The sequence below is a fragment of the Crocodylus porosus genome, unplaced genomic scaffold (genome assembly GCF_001723895.1).
Source record: "Crocodylus porosus isolate Cpor-Errol unplaced genomic scaffold, CroPor_comp1, whole genome shotgun sequence".
NCBI lineage: Eukaryota > Metazoa > Chordata > Crocodylia > Crocodylidae > Crocodylus > Crocodylus porosus.
Genome location: NW_017728931.1, coordinates 108273210 through 108292831, shown reverse-complemented (window position 1 = coordinate 108292831; position 19622 = coordinate 108273210). Strand labels below are relative to the sequence as shown.

Sequence of the window (19622 nt, the reverse complement as noted above, 5' to 3'; positions counted from 1 at the left end):
AAGTAGTGCCTATTCTAAAAAACACCTTGTTACATTTAGACCCATTGCATACACTTTTTTGAAAATCTGCTTGTTTCCCTCCCTTCCCCCAATCTCCCCAATAACTTAAGTTTCAGGTATATGTAAAACTGAAACTTGTATTGCGTTATCCATACTAGAATAAACAGCCTGACTTACAGCAAATGACCAACTTAATGACAGAACACTCACTCAAAGATATATTCTGCCAATTCTCTTAATATGGCTTCTGTGGTACTCTGATTCCTCTCCCCCATTTTGTTATGATTTCTTGGTTTAATGCAAAAAAGTAATGACTTTTTGGAACAATTAGCTTCTTAAAAGTTCAGCTTGTGGCCAAGTATTACTGGCTACAAAAGACAGAAATTTAGAGCTATGTGACTGGTTCAAAGAGGTACATATGTCAAATATCAGCCAAACACATACCAGACTTGGAAGAACCTCTCTAAAATGTAGCACTTGCAGGAAATTCATCAAAATATCACGCAGGCTGTCTTCATTTCGTGATAAAAAGGTTCACAGAAATACATTTGAGCGACTTAATCCTCACCGGTAACATAACAGATACTTCACAATGAAAAATGCATAGTGGGAGGTGGGGCCTTGATTGCAATCTCTACTATGATCCCTGCTAAGCCAATCTGCACCACCAAAGATGAACAAATTTGATAGTGTAACAGTGCTAAATCTATTTGCTGACAAAACTCTTGGGATAGAAGTGATATCTTTTATTAGACAAACTAAAACCAACCAAGCTAAAACCAATATTCCTGAAATCTATTTGCCCTTCTCCAAAGACAAAGGGCAACAATCCACACCTTCAAGACTCACTGCAATAATGCATTATTTAAATTCCCAAGAGATGACCTGGAATGAAGCAGAGAGCAAATGCCAAGGTCTAGGCACAAATGTGTTCTGCCTACTCCAGCCATTTTTAGTAAGATCAACTCTTGAAATGTTTACCACCATTAGTAATAATAGAAGTCCACTGTAGACTGAAATAACATCTGGAAGTTTTGATGAATAGCAACATGCCCCCATTATCTTAGCCCTGGACATGATACCATTTGGATGTTTTGAAGAAAAACATGGATCTCATTCTACCTTAAAATAAAATGGATACCATAAATTTTAAGATGAACAGCATTTCTCATTGAAAAAAACCCTTACATTTTGTCAAAAACAGAGCTTGCTTACCTGAAAACTAGGAAGTTCAAAAAAAATGTGTGTACACGTTACAGGAGTGCTTCTTGGATAGGATAAGTCAGCTTCTACTGGGAATAAGGAAGGAGATGAGATGGTATAAGTGTTTTATTGTTGTTCGGCTGAACTCCAGTGGGCCAATGCAAGCCCTACAATGAAGCCTTGGACTGGCCTTCTTGATCCGATTACCTGGAAGGAAAAGAAGGAACTTCTAAGTTTCTCAACAAATACAATGAGACATTGTAAATCAGACAACTGAACACATTAAAATAACTATTTATAATATTATAATAACATTTTAGCTTAGCTTTCTCTTTAAATGACCCAACCTGTTGAACATTCAAAGTGGCAATTTTAAGAGGAGAGGTTATCAGGGTTGATAATGGCAGGTCAAGTTTTGATTTTTGAAATCCAAGTACATGTCTCAAATATATATCAATTTAAGTATTTATCTACATATAGAATAAAAATATAGGATGGAAGGAACAGACCCAACTATGTGTAGAACATGAAAACTTCCCATTCCAGGTGTCAACACAGACTTAGAAAAGACAGTTTTAAAAGGCAAGAGGGTAGTTTAATCGGCGTATTTCCTTAAATTGATAAATTTACAAGTTTTCAGAGGCTGACTCTTGGGTCAACAAACCAGAACTGATTTGAACCAAGAGTCTAACTTATATACCATTATCTCTACCCTACACATTGTTTTAAAGACTCATACCATCATCCTATATACCAATTTTTGCTTTCCCTCCCTTCATACACCTTTCATCCATCTAGTTTGCAACATTATCGTACTATTAGATGGGCCAACTTCAGTTTTATAGTATATGTATGTTGGGGGACAATATTTCTAGGGGTGGCTGCCTAAAAGGGAAGAACCTTATTAAGCAGCCTGATTTTCAAGAGAATGATAAATACTCAGGAGCTCTCATTTTCAAAAACTAAATTGTAAACAATAGATGGTTAAATCCTGGACTTTAGCCTCCTATCCCCTAATTAATAACTAGGTATATGGACAGCAGAATTTGGTTCCTTGTGATAGTTTTTTTAATGAAGAGAAGTAAAGGTGGAATACTACCCAACAGTTTAGTAGAAAGGAAAACCCTACCATAAGCAAGTCACCATGTTATAATACAACTAAGACAACTTTCTAGAATTGAAAGTTTTCAAGTATCTTTCCCCTTCAGAAGAGAGAGAAAGGCCTGACAATGGATTAACAATAGATTACTAAACATATTAAATAACTGATTCTGTACAGTAAAAATACTGAACTGCACTGTTTTAATAAGTTCATGGGTACTTAAGAATAAACTAAGAAGCTCTTCCCATTCTGGATTCTTCCACTGATAATACCAGGAGATAAGTTTAAAATTTTTTTCTATGCTTGGCAGGATTATAATACTTACTTACAGTTACTGTACAAAAAGAACACTAATTTCCAGGAACACTATTTATATCTATGTGATTTTTAAAAAACTGAAAACCGCATTTCTCAACTCATGCCATATATCGCTGTCAAAGGAGCTTAAAGAAACCATTAACACTCTCCTTGGCCCTCACTGCCAACACAGTCATCCCAGTAATGCTTCCAACTGTGCCAAGACAAAGGGCAAAAAGCACAAAGGTCACTTACAAACATATGTGGAAAGATGTAATGGCATTCATCAGGCTAACTAGTCACTGAGCTTTACCTTGACTTAATATCTTAAGCCAACTGAATTAAATTTATTTCTCAGCTGTCATGTTTACTTTCTTAAGAAGCACTCAGAAAAGAAAAATTGGTGAGCCTTTTTGGCAATCCTTAAATATATTTATGCTTGATTTAAAAAAGCCAGAAGAGTAGCATTACATAGTACTCAATGTTTCGTTTCCTTACATTCAAGCACCTCCTTTCATCAAAACAAAACTGGTAAGTACCTAATAAGCTAGAACAATTCCTCATTCCAGTCCTCTACAAAAGAGGACCCCATCTCAGGCAATTATAGATTGCACATCTGAATATTATTCAGCTTCTTCAAGCACTTCTACTTCCTCTGCTGAAAATGCCTCAGATGCATCTACTTCTAAACCATTAATAAAGTGCATTTACCCACCAAATTCTTGTATGTTCATGTTTATGTGAAGCAGAAGAAAAAAAGTGCAATAGAAGTGCCAATTCCTAAATGTTACTAGGTCAACAGTGGGTTACACAAGTCATTTTCTGGTCATGGGAGCCATATAGTTCCCTCAGACTTTCTTCCAATAAATATACCTTTTATAGTAACAACTTATGCCAAACTATAAAGCTGATGGACTGAACTGTGACTTCTACAATTTTACAGCTGTCACTAAAACAGTGACAAGATTCAGAAAAAAATGTTTATATTTTGCAAACTTTTTTTTGTTTGAATGTTAAGTACTCAACATATGATTGGCTAATTGTAATTGATCCTTGAAGTAAATTTAAAAACAAACAAGTGCAGACTCAAACAGTCATTACCAAAACAATTTATTAAAAACTTGTGTCTGTTCAAGTATATATTTCTGTACAAAACTTCACCAGTATAGGAGCTCCTAACAGCATTTCCTGCAATATCATTCCAATGGTACAAAGTAATATCTGGAAAAGAAATAAGCCGTCTAACACATATAGTGTTATTAAGCTAGTCTTGCCTAGTTCCATGGAGAAGGAAGAAGAAAAGAGAAGGTGGTGTCTATACAGGTTATCAAGGCCTGAACCTGCAACCCCGCAGCTTTGATTAGAAGATTGTGGAATAAACAGTATAAATGGTATTTTATTTTACTGTGACACCGTTTAGTAGCAAATTAAAGGGTAAAGAGATGTGCAAGGGTGAAAGCATTTGCCAAATTTTCTTTTAGCAGTTTGTTATCTGCAAATCAGTCAATGACTACAACCTGTCCCCAAACAACTCTGTTCAATTATTCCAGCTGCCTAGATGAAGGTCACTGACACTATTATTAGCACCTCTGACAGTTTACAACCAATTTACAAAAAAAGGAAGAGAGTCATGCAATACCAACATGGAAAATACTCTTTTTTCCCCCCCCCCAGAGTGGCTCTCTCTTGTCATAGGTCTCTGCTCACTCTGCCTAACATAAGTAAACTAACCTGAAATCGGAAACCACCAACCCACCTAAAGCCAAACATTAGGTTTTGCATCTGGAAAGCAACTCCATGTTCCATTTACTCCAAACAGCATCATACTATATCTGCCTCTTCCAAATCGTTACACGAGTTGTTATAAGGACAGAAACTAGAAGACAGCTCAAACTGAATAAGTAAGACACGGAACTACAGTACTCACCTTTTAGCCTGCTATCTGACCTACCTAAATGTTAAGCATAGGGCTTATGAAATGCACTGTAATATGCAAGAGGCACCGGGATATTTTATTATACTGGGTGGAAGCATGCCAATTCCAGAAATCTGACTTGAAACAGACATAGTCAAAATGCTAATGATGACAGGATGACATGTAATAAGCCATAGATGTGCTTATGTGGGAGAAAAAAGTAGGTAAACAATAGGAAGCTGATTGGTAGGCCAAGGAAGTCAGCTCCAGGAGGTCAGGGGAGACCCACTGAGGATGAACAAAGAAAATAAGGTGTTGTGTATTGGAAAGGACAAGGTAAGGCTGTGTGGAAGTCTGGGCTACTTCTGACAATTTCCTAGAAATCAGAAGCTGATCCAACAAGAAATCTAGCAGTATAAAAGAGAGGCAGGAAAGATGGAGTCTTTGCTAATGTGTGCTGATCTGTTGGATCTAGCCAGCGTGAGCAGCTAGTGTCCTTCGCCAGTTGAAATGAAAGCATTCTGATCCAGTGCATGTGGGTATGGTCATTAATATTGTAAAACTGCTTTTTAATGTATAGTTTATATTTTGTTAGAGCAGATGAGAACAGGGAGGGCAATCTTTTACAGGCCATAGGCTGGAACAGCCATGCTTTGGTCCAATGCAGTGTGGATGGCTTCGGTGGCTTGTCAGCAGCAGGAAGGGCCTTTTCTTGCACCCTCAACCAAGACATACAGCTGGAAATTGTGCCTGCACCACTGCCACTTCTCTTAGCCTCTTTTTTCTTCAGCTGCAGCTGTGGCACAGCCTACAGCCAGTGGGGAGCTACCAAGACCAGGTATTTGCAAATTGTAGCCACACTGCTGCTGCTTCTCCTCTCTTTCTCTCTCCCTGCCATGCTGCAGTGTGGAAATAGCTGGAAGCTTCCCAGCCCCAGTGGCTGGAAGCTGCATCCATGCTGCTGCTGGGGAGTGGGAGGCTGAGGAAGTGGTGGAAGCATAGGCACAGCAGATTTTGGAGCCTCTTGTGATAGATCTTGGAGCCTCTTGGAGTCGATTCGAGGCTGGGGTGGAGGGCTGAGTGCCCATGGGCATGCAGGCGCATACCCAGCTCTGCCCTCATTCAATGGTTTGAAGTGATCTTTTAGAATTAATATAGGGCCTCAGAGGATATGGAGATATCAAGCTTAAGACCTCATAAAAAACAGTGTTTTCAGCCAAGTTGCCTATTCCTGAGAGGTCCTTTCATACTCAGCTCCTTAATTCAAAACATCAGAGTCAGTTCTGCTCATCACAGGAACTGAATGCCATGCTGTATAATGTTTGTGTCAAATACAGCCACTGAATGAGCTTCAATTTACACTAATAATTGTCATTAGAGGGTAAAAAAAGATTGTATATTCATCAGAAAAGAACAATTTCCTGACATTTAGTATAGACAGGAGAACAGTCACTAGCAGCCTCTTGGCACAGTGGGCACAGCTAGTGGGTGGTAAATGAAGCTGTTGCAGAAGGGACACTATTCTTCAGAGAAAAAGGGTGGGGGAGACCGCTTAAAACTAGGCACCCTGATGGATGAGATTTATGCATCCATGCTGTCAGTCTAGAAGTAGGTGGTCATTATGGAGGCCCAGCTGCAAGGGTGTGCACTGCTCTCTGGCAAAAATTAGAAGTCTAGCAATGAATTATAAAGAGTGGGGAAAACAACAGAGTGAGTCAAAACCCCATGATAAGGCCACTTAGGCTCTCCTCTCCCCAGAACCAAAGACAAGAGTCTAATCTCTTTGGCACATAGTCTGGCTGAAGTTCAAGCATAAACACAAATGGCACTACAGCTCATATTGCCAATGCCCACATAAGGGTATCTTATTAGTGACTGCATGCAACACTAAGCAAAAGTCATATTTAAAAAAAAAATAATAATGTTCAGTCGCTGAATTACAACATATGCTGTTTAACTTTCCCCCAAAAAGTTTGCTCTAGGACCTTTCCATGTACTGAAAGTAATCTCTGTTGTGGAATGATCTGAAGATGCTAAAATGCTTTTCATCAGACAGGTTCTAAGCTATGACAGAAGGCTTTCTTTGTGTAAACACCTTCCAAAGAAGTCTCATTTACATTTCATCACCTCGAGGGTGGAAGATGCTAGGTTTGGCCCATGTTTAAGAGAACTTTTAGGATAACTCAGACTGACCTGCTTAACTTCTTGTCCAATTTGAAATGTTTTCCCCTTGATTAATGCAATCTAGGAAACAGAATACAGGTTTCCCTCACTTTATGCTGTACATGTGTTCCTGGAAAACGGCACATTACTTGAATTCGCATGAAGGGAAACCACTTTACAGTGTAACAAATAGGGTTAGTTCTAAGATCTCAACTATACTGACCCTCAGACCCATTTCTACCACTTTTACAAGACAATTTTGGTACCAACAGCAGACAGTACACACAAGCACCGGGCACTATCATAATGGGGATGGCAACTACAGAAACACGTGTCGCAGGCAACTAGCAAAGAGCACAGATCCACACAGGAGACTATAGTTTGGTGCGTGTCATTCCCACAATGCACCACACGAAGCAGCTGACTGCAGACTTCCACCACACCTCTCATAAGAGTGTATTTACCTTGCCTATAATGAATTTTTGGTCTAAAAAAGGTCATCATATAAGAGCGAATCAGAACCCTCAGAAAGCAAGGGAAACCTGCACTTCAAATATTTCAGTACTGGGCTTGTTAATAAAAACAAAAGCGAAGTCAGACGCTTGATTTTTAGGGCTGGCAGCTACGAAAGACAAGGAGACTGGGGAAGAAAAAAAAGAAAGAGGGGGGGCAGAAGTCATTAAGGCTACCAACAAGTCTTCTCTTAGAAATCCACTAACAAATCTAGAAAGTAAAATTAGGACAATTTTTCCTGCCCATGTCAGAACTCAGTCCTGCTCTGAGCATTATTAAGAAACATTTCCAGGTATTTATCCCTGGGGATAATAAAACTATTTCTGAGGAGCTCTGCTCTGGAATGGACAAGATTGCACAATATGGCAAGTATTTTGAAAGCATTTCCCTGAGGGAGTGGTCCTTGACCCTTCACTTCCAATTACACAAGTTAACCTCTCATACTATCCTGTACTGGGGACATTTTTCCAGAGGTAACAAACATTTAACTGTGCTAGCAAACTGCATATATAAACTCACCTGCTTATAGATTTCCTAGACATGGGAGAAAATTGAGGAAAAAAGAATGATCTTAAGTATTTCAATGCCTTTCAATGCAAAACTGGTGTGTGACGGCATGTTCTCTCTCAGGCTAACAGAAAAAAAAATTGAGAATTACTCCTTGTTAAAATATTACCAACTCATTCCAGTGCCAGTGGGTTTAGAAGCTTTAATTACAAAAGGTAAATTTGACTTTCCTAGTTTTCCTCCTAGGTACATTATCTTTCAAGTTTCAGAGAGATTTGCTCTGAAAGCAAGAGGAGGTTTCAGCTTAACAAAGGCTGACCCAAATTCTTCCCTTCCTGACACCTCCTGCAAGCAATTATACCCATGCAAACTCAGTATAAAATGCTACGAGACCTGAAACGCGGCTACTGCATCGTAGCAGAGATTCTGCGGTAGGTGAACACAAAGCCAGAATATCTTAACACAAAAACATCTCCTAACAACACTGAGTATAAAGCTAAAAATACAGAAGGAAAAGCCATCAGTGAGGATGGAAATCAGGAGAGAAAATTCTTAAAAACTGTGAAGTGCCAGATTACTGAAGAGCAAACAACACTTTTAAAGCCCAACAACTGTTTTTCTTTGCTTTCTAAAGAAAGTGAAGACAAGCAGAACACATTAAATATCCATAGCGGAAATGTAGTTCATACTAAGATATCAAATATATTCTTAAGAACAGGGGGAGAGCATGATTATTTATCTAGCTTGAAAATAGCACAGTGCTATGTTAATTTAAAATTCAATTCAAGTTTAAAGCATTGGTGGGCAGGAAAGCCCTACGTACCATGAACTGTAAATTGAAATACAAGCCAGGTTTTGGCGGCAAACTGACTATGTAACAACTATAAAGCTAAATAATTGCAGTTGCTTCCCTTAGACGATCTGACTGAGACACTCTTGTGAAAGATGTTCAGTGAAGTTTCTCATTTACTGTGTCCAAACGCAGATTATTTAAACTTTTCTTGTTCACTTAATAGAAAGCTGATGTTACAATAAAAGTAGACAACTTCTACAAGAGTGACTGTAATATGGAGAAGCTTTGCAGATTCCAGACTTTTTGTAAGTCTCAAATAAGTAAACTAGCACTTTGTACAAACATCAGCTTCCTTCTAGAGAGATGAGTTATAACTTATGTCTGCAGAGCAGCTCTCCAGGGGCATACACCATGACAATACTTAGTTTGTTTCCCTTATGAAAACTCACAGATTGACAGAGTACAGAAAGATCTTTGATTTGGTCAAGAATAAAAAAAAGGTACATTGTATACCAAAGGACCAGGTTCAGACTTAGGCAGATGCAGGAAAGGCAGAAAGGAAAAGGGGGAAAAGGCTAAATTGTGCATTTTCCTTGCCTCTGTCTTGAACCCTCAAAAAAAATAGACAAATCCCATTTAAGTTTCACACGGTGCTATTTATAGTTCTTAAATAACTAAATGACCGGTAATAAACTTTATGAAAGCTTAAAAAGAATCTGAATGAGTGAATTAACATCTTGGAGAGCTTTTGTTTTTGACAAATTTGAATTTGGGTATTCTGGCACACTAAAATCCCATCTCCACATAACAGATATGCTACAGCAGCCAATAAAGACAGCCTCATCACACAGAATCAACGAGCCTTTATTTTGAAACCGGGAACATGAGGAAGAGGTTTAGGAGGTGGGGTTTTTGGGTTTTTTTGTTTTGTTTTGTTTTTTAAATCAAGGCTGGCTGACAAATAGAATTTTTCATCTCATCAAAGTTTCACCTCTTTCAACACTAGTTTTCATACCAACAATGGACCCCAACCTGCCCATCCTTGCCTCTCCCCCCCAATATCAAAATTATAAGTAAAACAAACTTTACAAAAATTGAAGCCATTTAGCTATTACCCCCACTGGAAAGTAAAAGTAAGATGTGGTAGAAGTTGACGGGGCAAGGCCTGTTTCATGCCTATTGCTGTTTTCCAGATTCTTCAGCTACACAAGTAGCATGGGAGAACAGATCCTGCCCTCACCCCACTTCATGTACTTTCTACCTTAGCACAGACCTGGGTGTGTAGTCTTGAGGATATTCTCCTTCCTTTGCTTCCCTACTTAGCATTTGATGTAATATGGAAACTGCTGCTACTGCCTCAATATTTACACAGTTGGTGTTAAAAAAACATTTATCAAAATCATTTACTTTGATGTACTTCTCTTCCCTTACTTCCCTTCCAGCAAAAACACAAAAGAACAGTTGAGGGCGATAAGGAATTCTACTGATAATGTCATTATGTAATAGTATAGGTCAAATGAAGTGAGGCTTACCGTTTAAATTGCCCATTTAGTATTTCTTTTACATTGTGCAAAACAAGCCCTATTATTAGTTTCCAGAGAAACCCAAGCAGTAAACAGTGTCAAAAAGTGACCAAAATAACTGAAAAAAAAACAAACACACACTGCAGCTGTTAAAAGACACCAGAAAATAGTATGTAGGTTATTGCACATCAAAGTAAAAAATGCCTGCATTCTTCCTGACCTACTACTTATACAGCTTGTACTTTGCAATTCTTTACCTAAATCATAATCCTTAAACAGCTAGTTAATCTGAGGAACTGCTTGCCAGTCAGGCCAAGATCCACATGAATTGCTCTTTTAGACACCCAGCTTCAGGAATGAAATGCATATAGCTGATGTAGGCACTTATGTTACCTACATAATGGGAAGAAAGAGTTAGTACCTAGGAATGACATTCACAATAGTCAACCTGAGCTGAAGCTAGTCAGTGAGAAAGATGGAAGAGAGACAGTTGCATCTGAAATCCCACTTCTCCTGGACTCTGAACCTGTACAAGACTAGGATTCACAGACCAGAGCCTGTTGGCTAGGGACAGAAATTACACATAAATCAGTATACATAATCAGAAGCCAGTTCAGAGCTGTAACACAAGAGAAGTTCAGTACCCATAAACCTCTTTCAAAATGGACATAACTGATTGACATTAGGTCTGGGTGGATGTAGCGTCAGACTTAATGGATTTAGTTAGGTTAAATCAGTTTACTGAATTTCTGTCCCAGATCCCCTCCACATTCAAGTTAATTCACAGTCCCCCAGCATCCCTGGATGCTTTGCACCTCTCCCACAAGCTCCCACTCCTCACAGGGTGGGTGGGCTATCCTTGGCTTACGCTGTGCTCCACCCAAGCAGGGAGGCATGCTCTAGCACCACCCAGCTTCTGGCCTGGGCCACTACAGGCATGTGACTACATTTTCAGAATCAGAAGTGAACGTCTGTTCATTTTCTTATCAGTTCTATCCACACAGCTTAGAATAACCTGCAAACACTGAATCAATTCAGCGTTGGGCTTTTTGAGCATCTGTACTTAGCTAAAAGAATAGCTTTTCCCCCACTTCTTTCTTTTAAAACATGGAAGAAAAAGTGGTGATTTTGGTTGCGTCTGCTTTTACAAGTGAATGGTTAAAATTCACTCAGCAAGTAGAGACCTGGGTTACAGGCCTTCCTTTACCAGTGGGATTCAAACCTACATCCTCCCCCACCTAAGCTACACTGTTAATAGCTTTTATCCAATGATGTTTGAAAACAAATAAGCAGTCACTAGAGCAGGGAACAGAACCAAGTACTCCCTCATCTGCCTCCATTATGCTTACTATCTTTTGCATAGATTTTGCATTCTTATACCAGCACAGCTTTGAGAGGAGTGTCAAGAGTGCTCCATTCTAAGCCTAGAAGTTAACGCATTCTTCTGGTAAGGAGGGAGTTATGGGTTGAGCTCCCTTACAGCTGAGGCAGGTGTTAGAACCTAGTTTCCTTCGTGGGTTAGTGTTGTAATAACTGGGCTACTAGAAGAAAAGTAGAGACCAACGTGATCTTCTCCTATCCTCTCCCATTTTGGGGGGAGTGGTTATGGTTACTACACTTCATACTGGCCCAAGACTTAAGCATGCTTAATCAAGAAGGGGGCACCTCCCTAACTTTAGGGAGCTAAATAATTTTATTGGCAAAAGTTTTCAGTACCAACAGACTCTCAAACTAGGTACAGACATTACACATATTGCACATTGAGCAGGCAGGAAGTGCTGTAAGGCCTTAACTGAACAGCCGTTCACAGCTTTCAAGAATGCTTTAAAAGTGGTGGATTGTGCTCTAAGTTAACCCTCGATGAATGTGTGCTAACTTAAAGCACTTTGTTAGAGCGCTTCTATCAATCATCTATGGCAGACCCCAATCAAGGGTTAGTTTAGAGTGCGATCATCATTGCCATCTCAAGCAGCACTGCATAGGGCTGCTCTCTAGCTTTTAGTAGAGCCCCTTATCATCACTGACAGCCTCCAATTCCAGCCCTTGTGGATGGGAGATGGGAAAGGGGGGTTTCTGTCCCTGCAGATGCACCACTGCTTGGCAGAGTGGGCTGCAGGGAAAAGGGCTCTGGGATCTCTCTCCCCACAGCTGGAGGGGCTGTGGGGAGAGGAGTCCAGGGTCTCTCTCCCCACAGCTGGTCCCTCCAATGCTGCTGTGCCACTGCTGACAGTCACAGCTCCTGTTCCTAGGCAGTGGGAGAAAGAACCCCCCAAACCTTCCATGGACCCTGCTAGCTCCCCTGATGCCACTAAACCCTCCTGGACCCCAGAACCCCCTACAGATCCCTAGACTCCTTCTTGTGGGAGTCTTTCTAGGTACAGAGACATTGTATCTTTTCTACAGATGGAACTGAGTAATATTCCATGTATTCAAATAGAAATATTTTGATCTGACTATTTGAATGTTCACATATCCCACACATCTTTAACTGTTGTGTCCACTTGGCCAGGCCACATCATTCACCTTTCCACCTGCCATGGCCTCAATCCTGGCTCATATTAGTGCCTCCCTCCTAGCCAAATGGGGATGGTCATTTAATCACAATTCTCTGGAAGCACAAGCAACTTCATATGCTAGCCTGGAAAGAAAATACTCAAAGTAGCTTGAGCCAAGCGAGGAGCACAAAGACTATTTTACAAGTTCAGACATGGGGAAGTAACGAGCATGTTGAGTGCTCACTATTACTGTAAGTCACATCTGCCTAATTCAGTCGGATAACTGAATTATTTCAAATAAATTAACCGCATAGCCGTTATATAGTATTAAAGAGAGCTACGCAGACCCTCAAAAATCACTAGGAACTAATTGTTTTCCCTGCTGAACCCTGAAGATCTACTACCAGACTGTGCACACTTTTACCGATCCATCCATCCACTCCCTCTAAGACACAAAGATCACCAATACCGTTACTCAACATAACACTTCTTTGCAATACCCTGTGGCAGAAAGGCAAATAATTCCAATGTATTTGATGAATGCATGAGGAAGTTTTCTCTGGTAAAAGCAGGGTGTAATCTGTTTAAACAGCTTGGGTCCAAAGTTAAAAATTAAATTAATAGTAGATGTAAGGTTTCTGTTGGCTGATATGGTTTGGAAGAGATCCAACTGAGGGAAAGTGTACCCAAGAAAAAGGTATAAAGTCTTAAAAAAACTGGAATCATTCTGCATGGGAAGTCAGGTCAGGGCATTCAGCACAACAGTCTTAAAATGTACTTGTTTTTATTTATTTATAAATCTGTGAAACTTGCTTGGGGTGCTGGGTGGTGATACTTTCAAAGAAATCTTCAGCAAACTAAAGTAGTACTGAGAAACTACTGGAGCAAATAAATATTTATTAGAAGAATTAGGTTAGAACTTCTCCTCCCACTGCAGGCCTGCTCTTTTTTTCCCCGTGAGAAATCCTACACAAATTGGTACTCAACTCAGTTTTGATTTTAGCTGTCCAATAATATTATTTTATATTGCAGTTAGCAGCAAAGAAACCCAATGCCAGTGGAGCTCATATGTTAAAAGTATTTAACAATTACTGTCAGAATTTCAAGGGAAATTGGAAGAAGTAACTTATGTTGTTTTGCACAGTGAGACTGATGCCTAACATTTTCCACAATGTTGCAGGTTCTATCTAAATTTTTTCCCTACAATATAAGTATCAATAGAAAAATAATATTTCTAAAATTACATTTCTAATGCAGCAACAGGTCCTTTCAGTGCCCAAACAATTAAGAATTGTATGTAGCTGGGACTAAAGATCCCAGTGCTTAACTAAACATATTTAGGAATGAAAGTATGATACAGAATCATTCTAGGTTTTTTTAAAAAGTCATTGTTATGTTCATGAAATTTTACTATATATTTTTAATTACAACAAAATCTTCCTCCCAGCTCCTGTCTCCGAGCTCCTTTGACATGCAGAAGTCATGCCTAACTCTAGCAGTGTTGGGAAAGAAGAGAGAAAAATAACAGAGTCAACCGACTGCTAGCCTGTAATTCATGCTAAAGTAGCAGTAGTAATAAGAGCAGGAAGCCTTTTACAGCCACAACAACAAAATTTAAAACATCTGCCAGTTTACAGAATCTCTAAATACTTTCTCTAAAGATTTAAAGGGGCTATATTTGTAACAATGGGGCATACCTGGCCTAAGTAAAAGTTTACTGTGAATACAGTCTTCTCCAAGATTTCAAGCAGGCAAGTCACTCATTTCTCCCCCTCCCCCTCAGTTTGTACTCTCTATGGCTAGGGACAGACATTCAAAAAGGCTGAGCCAGGATTGATTCAGTCTTTGCAGGTTAGTCTAACCTGCAAATCTTGAACTGATTTGGAGGTGGACAGACATTCTCTTGTCACTCCAGAAATGGAGGCACATGCCTAGAGTGGGTCAGGCTAGAAGCCAGGGAGTGCTAGACCAGCCCTCCCTTCCCTTGCACAGAACTGAGCTGAGGGGAGTGTGGCCAAGCCCAGCAGGACACTGTGATTAGGGAGGGGTTCCCCCGCCCCATAACAGGGCATTTATCAGATCTGTAATTAGCATTTAACACCCCATCAGAAAACAAAGCCTCACTCATTAGAAGATCTTCTTATACAGCTTTTTCCAAAGGAAGGAATGGAGGAACATTAGCATCTGAGCTGCTGATTGCCTCCAAAAAGCCCTAAGTTGACACCATCCTTTTTGCCTTACACAGTATTAGCTAACACACCACATGCTGGCTAGAGTCTGTGCTGTGGGAGAGAGAAGGAAGGGATCTCTGCTTAAGCAGAGAGTGATTTTGGGGAGTGCATGGGGAAGCCAGCAGACCCTGCTGTGCCTGCAAGTATCTGCTGGACCTCCAGCCAGGGAGCTGAGAGGAGGGGCCAGTCCTGCTGTGGAACAGAGAACCCTGCCAGGCCCAGAGAGTATACTGGGATGCTGAGGGTGTCTGGTTTATCTCAAACTGGTTTCAGCCATTCTCTCAAATGGGTTACATGCACTGAACAGCTGTTCTGTTACAGGTTTAAGCTGATTTCTGATCACTTAAATCAGTTTACGTGTAATGTCTGTCCCTAGCCTATGGAACTGAACTAGTGAGAATCAACTTTTTACAAAGGGATCAAAATTAAAAAAAGAAGCTCCAGATGGCAGGCTAGTCAAAATAAACAGTTTTCAGATTTTTATTCTTATATATTGACAGCAAGAAAACAAAACAAGTCTTAAAAAAAAACAATTCAGTTGTTCATATGATTTAAAATACACATCTACAACACAAAAACTCAGGCTGCACAGTCATACCATCCAAGCAGGCTGAGCAAGACACCTGACACCTACCCACCCATTCTAGGACAAACAGAGTGAGAAAAGTATTTAACTTTCAGAAAGGCATCAGTCCTGCAGTCCTGCAATTAAATATCTTCATGGAGCCCTATTTTCTTCAGTAAGACACCTTGTGAGCATAGATTCCCCTGTGAACACCTCACTGTGTGATGGAAATATATATCTGGACTAATTCCTTTGCAATTCAGAAAATGAAACTGTTATGTTATCTATCCCAGACTACTGACACATCAGCAAATTCTCACAGTGCCTATTTAAAATAAAAGCACCGAAAGGAGAGGGGGAAAAGGGACAAGTTAAAATGACTAAAATATAGTGGTAACATTCTGGTCTCCATTTGTCCCCCTTAATGATGAATTTCCATATACGGCTCCCTTAAAAGTGATAAAAGTATATTCCAAGTGTGCTGTTTGTCTTTGGAGATTCACAGATTTATTTTCAGTGAAAAGAGAAATGTAATTTTTCTCCATAAACAGTAGCAGCACATTTATTCCTGCCTCCTTGTAAAAATCAGCAGTGTTTGCAAAAGATGAACCATAAACTTATCCAACTTTCCCTGGAGGATCATATTTTTACTGAAAAGATCTATTCAATTTTGTTTTCTTTTGCATATCTTCCTTGCAGAAGTGTGTTACAATCTCCAGCCAGTCATCAACAAGGTTTCACAGTTTCATAGTTGGTAGGGTCAGAAGGAACCTGAGCAGATCATCGAGTCCAACACCCTGCCATGGCAGGAAAGAGTACTGGGGTCAAACGACCCCAGCAAGGTATATATCTAGCCTCCAAGGTTAAAGAGGCTATTAAGCATTAAAAGGTAAGCCCTTAATATAAAGAATGGAATCAAATTTTACACAAGCGCTTAGAGACAACTTATAAACAAATAGATGTGTATACACAAGTTATTTCATAATAATGTTATATATAGTTTATGACAAATATAGAAAATCAGCAGAACAAATATTTAAGGTGCTAACCCTATATGGTTGCAAACTTTTGCACATTATATATATTACTGGCATACTTTTAAGTACATGAATAACAATAAATTTAAGATATAATTTAGCTGCTGACCCTGCAAACATTTACATTTGGTACTGAAAAAATTTAAGTTAAAAAAAAGTTTAAGTTAAGAAAAAAACCTCAGACCACAATGCATTTGCATTAAGACTTGCTTTATTTTATGACACTTAATGCAAGTTTAACTCATGGAATAAGTGTGTAACAAATCAGAGCCTCAGACAAAAGGGAATGAGAGTACAAAATACTGAATTCTATTTGCACCTACCCACCAAAAAAGAAAAGGCAAACAAAACCACACCAGACAATCTGAAATCTTTAGGGCCTCTGCCTACTCATTAATTTAAACTTACAAATTTTATATAGTACCTTTCAGAAGTGTAAAATCTCTTGCTCCCTGGAACAGACCTCGTGTCTAATCTGTAGCTTCCCAACATTAGACATTAATTTTACATTCCCCACGTATCTACAAAGCGACCATGCATAGAGTTTCAACCTGACAGACCCAGCACTTTATGCAAAGTTTTGCGGTCTGTCTTAGAGACACTCTGGATAAGCAAGTTTATTTGCCCATGAAAAGCAGTGCAAACCTATTGCTCAGAAGCTAGAAAAAAAATCAAATATTTGAAAGTGAATCAAAGTTCAGGTGGTTTCCAGCGATGAGAAGAAATGTAGCAATTATGGATAGGGAAGTACAAGTTCTCTTCTACAGCCCAACAGGCAAAGCACTGATCTGTTAAACAGAATGAAGAAAGAACCACTACTGGACAGAGACCAGAATGTTGGGTGCCCAATCTTAAAAGTTTTTTCTCAGGAGGATAATCGGGTATCTCCAGTTAAACTCCTGAAAATGAAGGCCAATTGTTCCAGCCTCCTTCCCTGCTCTGCTAAAGTCCTCCTTAGGCTCAACTTGTATACAGTACACATCTGTTTTCCTCCCCACAGGCAGTACAAACTGCAACGGCAGTTTGGTGGTATTCGCAGGGAAACAGACCATTTTTTCAGTCTCAGGTTCAACCTGTTAATCAGTCTACACACACGGGATTTTAAGGGAAGGTCATCAGCTTTTCTGTTGCAAGTAATTAGATTTGTTTTTCAGCTTGTCTGGCAGAAAGTAATTAAATGTCACTTCTCTGGACCAAGACTTCCATTGTCCTGCGTTATCCAACAAAAGCATTTTTTGTAGCACAGTTTGTTATAAAACAATATAAAATTATCTGTACTAGTCTTGCTGCAATTTTACAACAATTGCTTGGAAACAAGTATTGTTTCTGGATTGCTGAACAAAGTTAGCAAATAAGCAAAAAAAACTGCATCTTTTATGATTACTCCAATAAACAAAACATGTTTTTAAGTACTGATGCTTCACAGTAAAATAGTAAATGCTCTCTAGTATATTCAGGAACAATTACAAAATCTCAAGTGAGCTGGCACTTGGGCAGCCAAATTTTCTGAAAAGTTTGAAGAAATCACTCCTGTATCTGAACTTCAGTTCAAAGATAAGCAAGATATTTGTTAGCTTTTATTGTAAAAGTGACTTTAAAACTAATATTAGAGGCATGTCTATCTGAGATATCAGCATCCCCAGAACTCTAAAAGTACAGTATCTCTTATTTTGTTTTGCAGCATGTTTCCCCTAGCCAACACCTCATGTCACACTTAAAAGAAAAGGAATGGAAGAGATTTCTTGAAAGCTTGCTTGATAGTGCTAGTTATTCTGCTTTTGAAAGAGATAAGAAATTTTAAGTTGCCAGCATGCATTCTAAACTAATAGGCGCCGCTTCCTTACTTGGAATACAGGCAACTCCCACTTAACCCAGTTTCAGTTAGCACTGTTTTGCTATAGTGCTCATTTCGAATTGATACCCAATTCCGCTGAGCACTCAGCCAGTTTTGCTATAGTGGTCAGTGGAATCGGAGTTTTGGCAGGCAGGCAGGTAGAAGCAGTGGCGGTGGTGGTGGCAGCAGCAAGTGGGGGGTGAGTGAGTCACAGTGAGAGGGCAGGCAGGCAGGCATGAGGGCCCAGGACAGGACAGCAGAAGTGTGGGCCCAGGCTGGCATATGGTGCCAGAGGGGGCAGTGAGGATGGAGACAAGCAGCTGCAAAAGAGGGCTGGTGGGGGCCTGTGCCTGGAGTGGGGCAGCATGAGTGTGGGGCCCACATTGGTGCCCAGCAGCAGGGACCAGTGCCCAGAGTGGGGCGGCAGTAGTGCCAGTGCCCAGGCTGGCAAGTGGGGCCGTAGTGGCCGGCAGGCAGGTAAGGGGGGTGAGGAGAGGTGGAAGCAGTGAGAAGTAGCGAGGGGGGGAGGGCAGGCATGAGCATGAGACCCGTGCCAGTGCCCAGGGCCAGGACTAGTGGGGGCCCAGAGCAGGACAGCCGAAGTACAGGCCTGGACTGCTCCATGGGGTTGGAGCACTGGCAGGTGGGCGGTGTGTGGGGGGAGGCAGCAGCAGGGCAGGCAGTAACCAATTAATCTTTATTTACATTAACTTCTATGGGGAAACGGGTTTCGCTTAGTGCAGTTCCGCTTAACGCTCAGTTTTTCTGGAACCAATTAAGAGCGCTAAGCAGGGGTTGCCTGTACTGGTCTCAAACATGTTTCAAGTTTTGGCAACCATGAGTAGACCCCAAAATAACAAGACTAAGAGATTTGCTTCAAACTATTTAAAATGAGTCAAATATTCATTTACATGTAATATCATACCTATTTAGCTCAAGGTGTTGAATTTAAACCGATATAGTTATATCAGTGCAATCTACTGCACAGAATTTTTCAATGCTGTAAGACCAACTTGTTTCAGTTTAAGAATAGGAATAGATTAAACTGAAATAAAAGAGTCAATTAGGTTGTACCAGTTCATTAAGACCATGCAAGCCTAAGCCTAAGTTTGACTGAAGACTCAAATATTTGAGGCTAGGAGTAGACAAAATGGCTAGAGACAGAAGTTACACATGAAATGGTCTAAGTCATCAGAAACTGGTTTAAACCTGTAAGAGAACATAAGTTCAGTACACATAAACCAGCTTCGATATGGCTGAAACTGGTTTACAATAAACCTGCTTGAATGTAGTTATCAGGCTTAACTGATTTGAGTCAAATCCGTTTATGAAACTTCTGTCCCAGACCCCTTTCTGGTTTAAGTTAAATCAGAGTCCCCCAGCATCCCAGCATGCTTTCCAGCCCTGGGCTGGGCTGTACTTTCTGCTCCAGCAGAGAACGGTT

The 19622-nt window shown here is 40.0% G+C and overlaps 1 long non-coding RNA gene across 1 annotated transcript in view; it reads right to left on the bottom strand.

The window, feature by feature from the left end:
• Nucleotides 1-1211: 1211 nt before the first annotated feature.
• LOC109315662 overlaps nt 1212-19622 on the bottom strand; it is a 109034-nt gene continuing 90623 nt past the window's right edge. The window contains exon 2 of the long non-coding RNA XR_002102572.1: nt 1212-1410. This is a non-coding gene — a long non-coding RNA (uncharacterized LOC109315662). The remainder of the gene's footprint in view (nt 1411-19622) is intronic.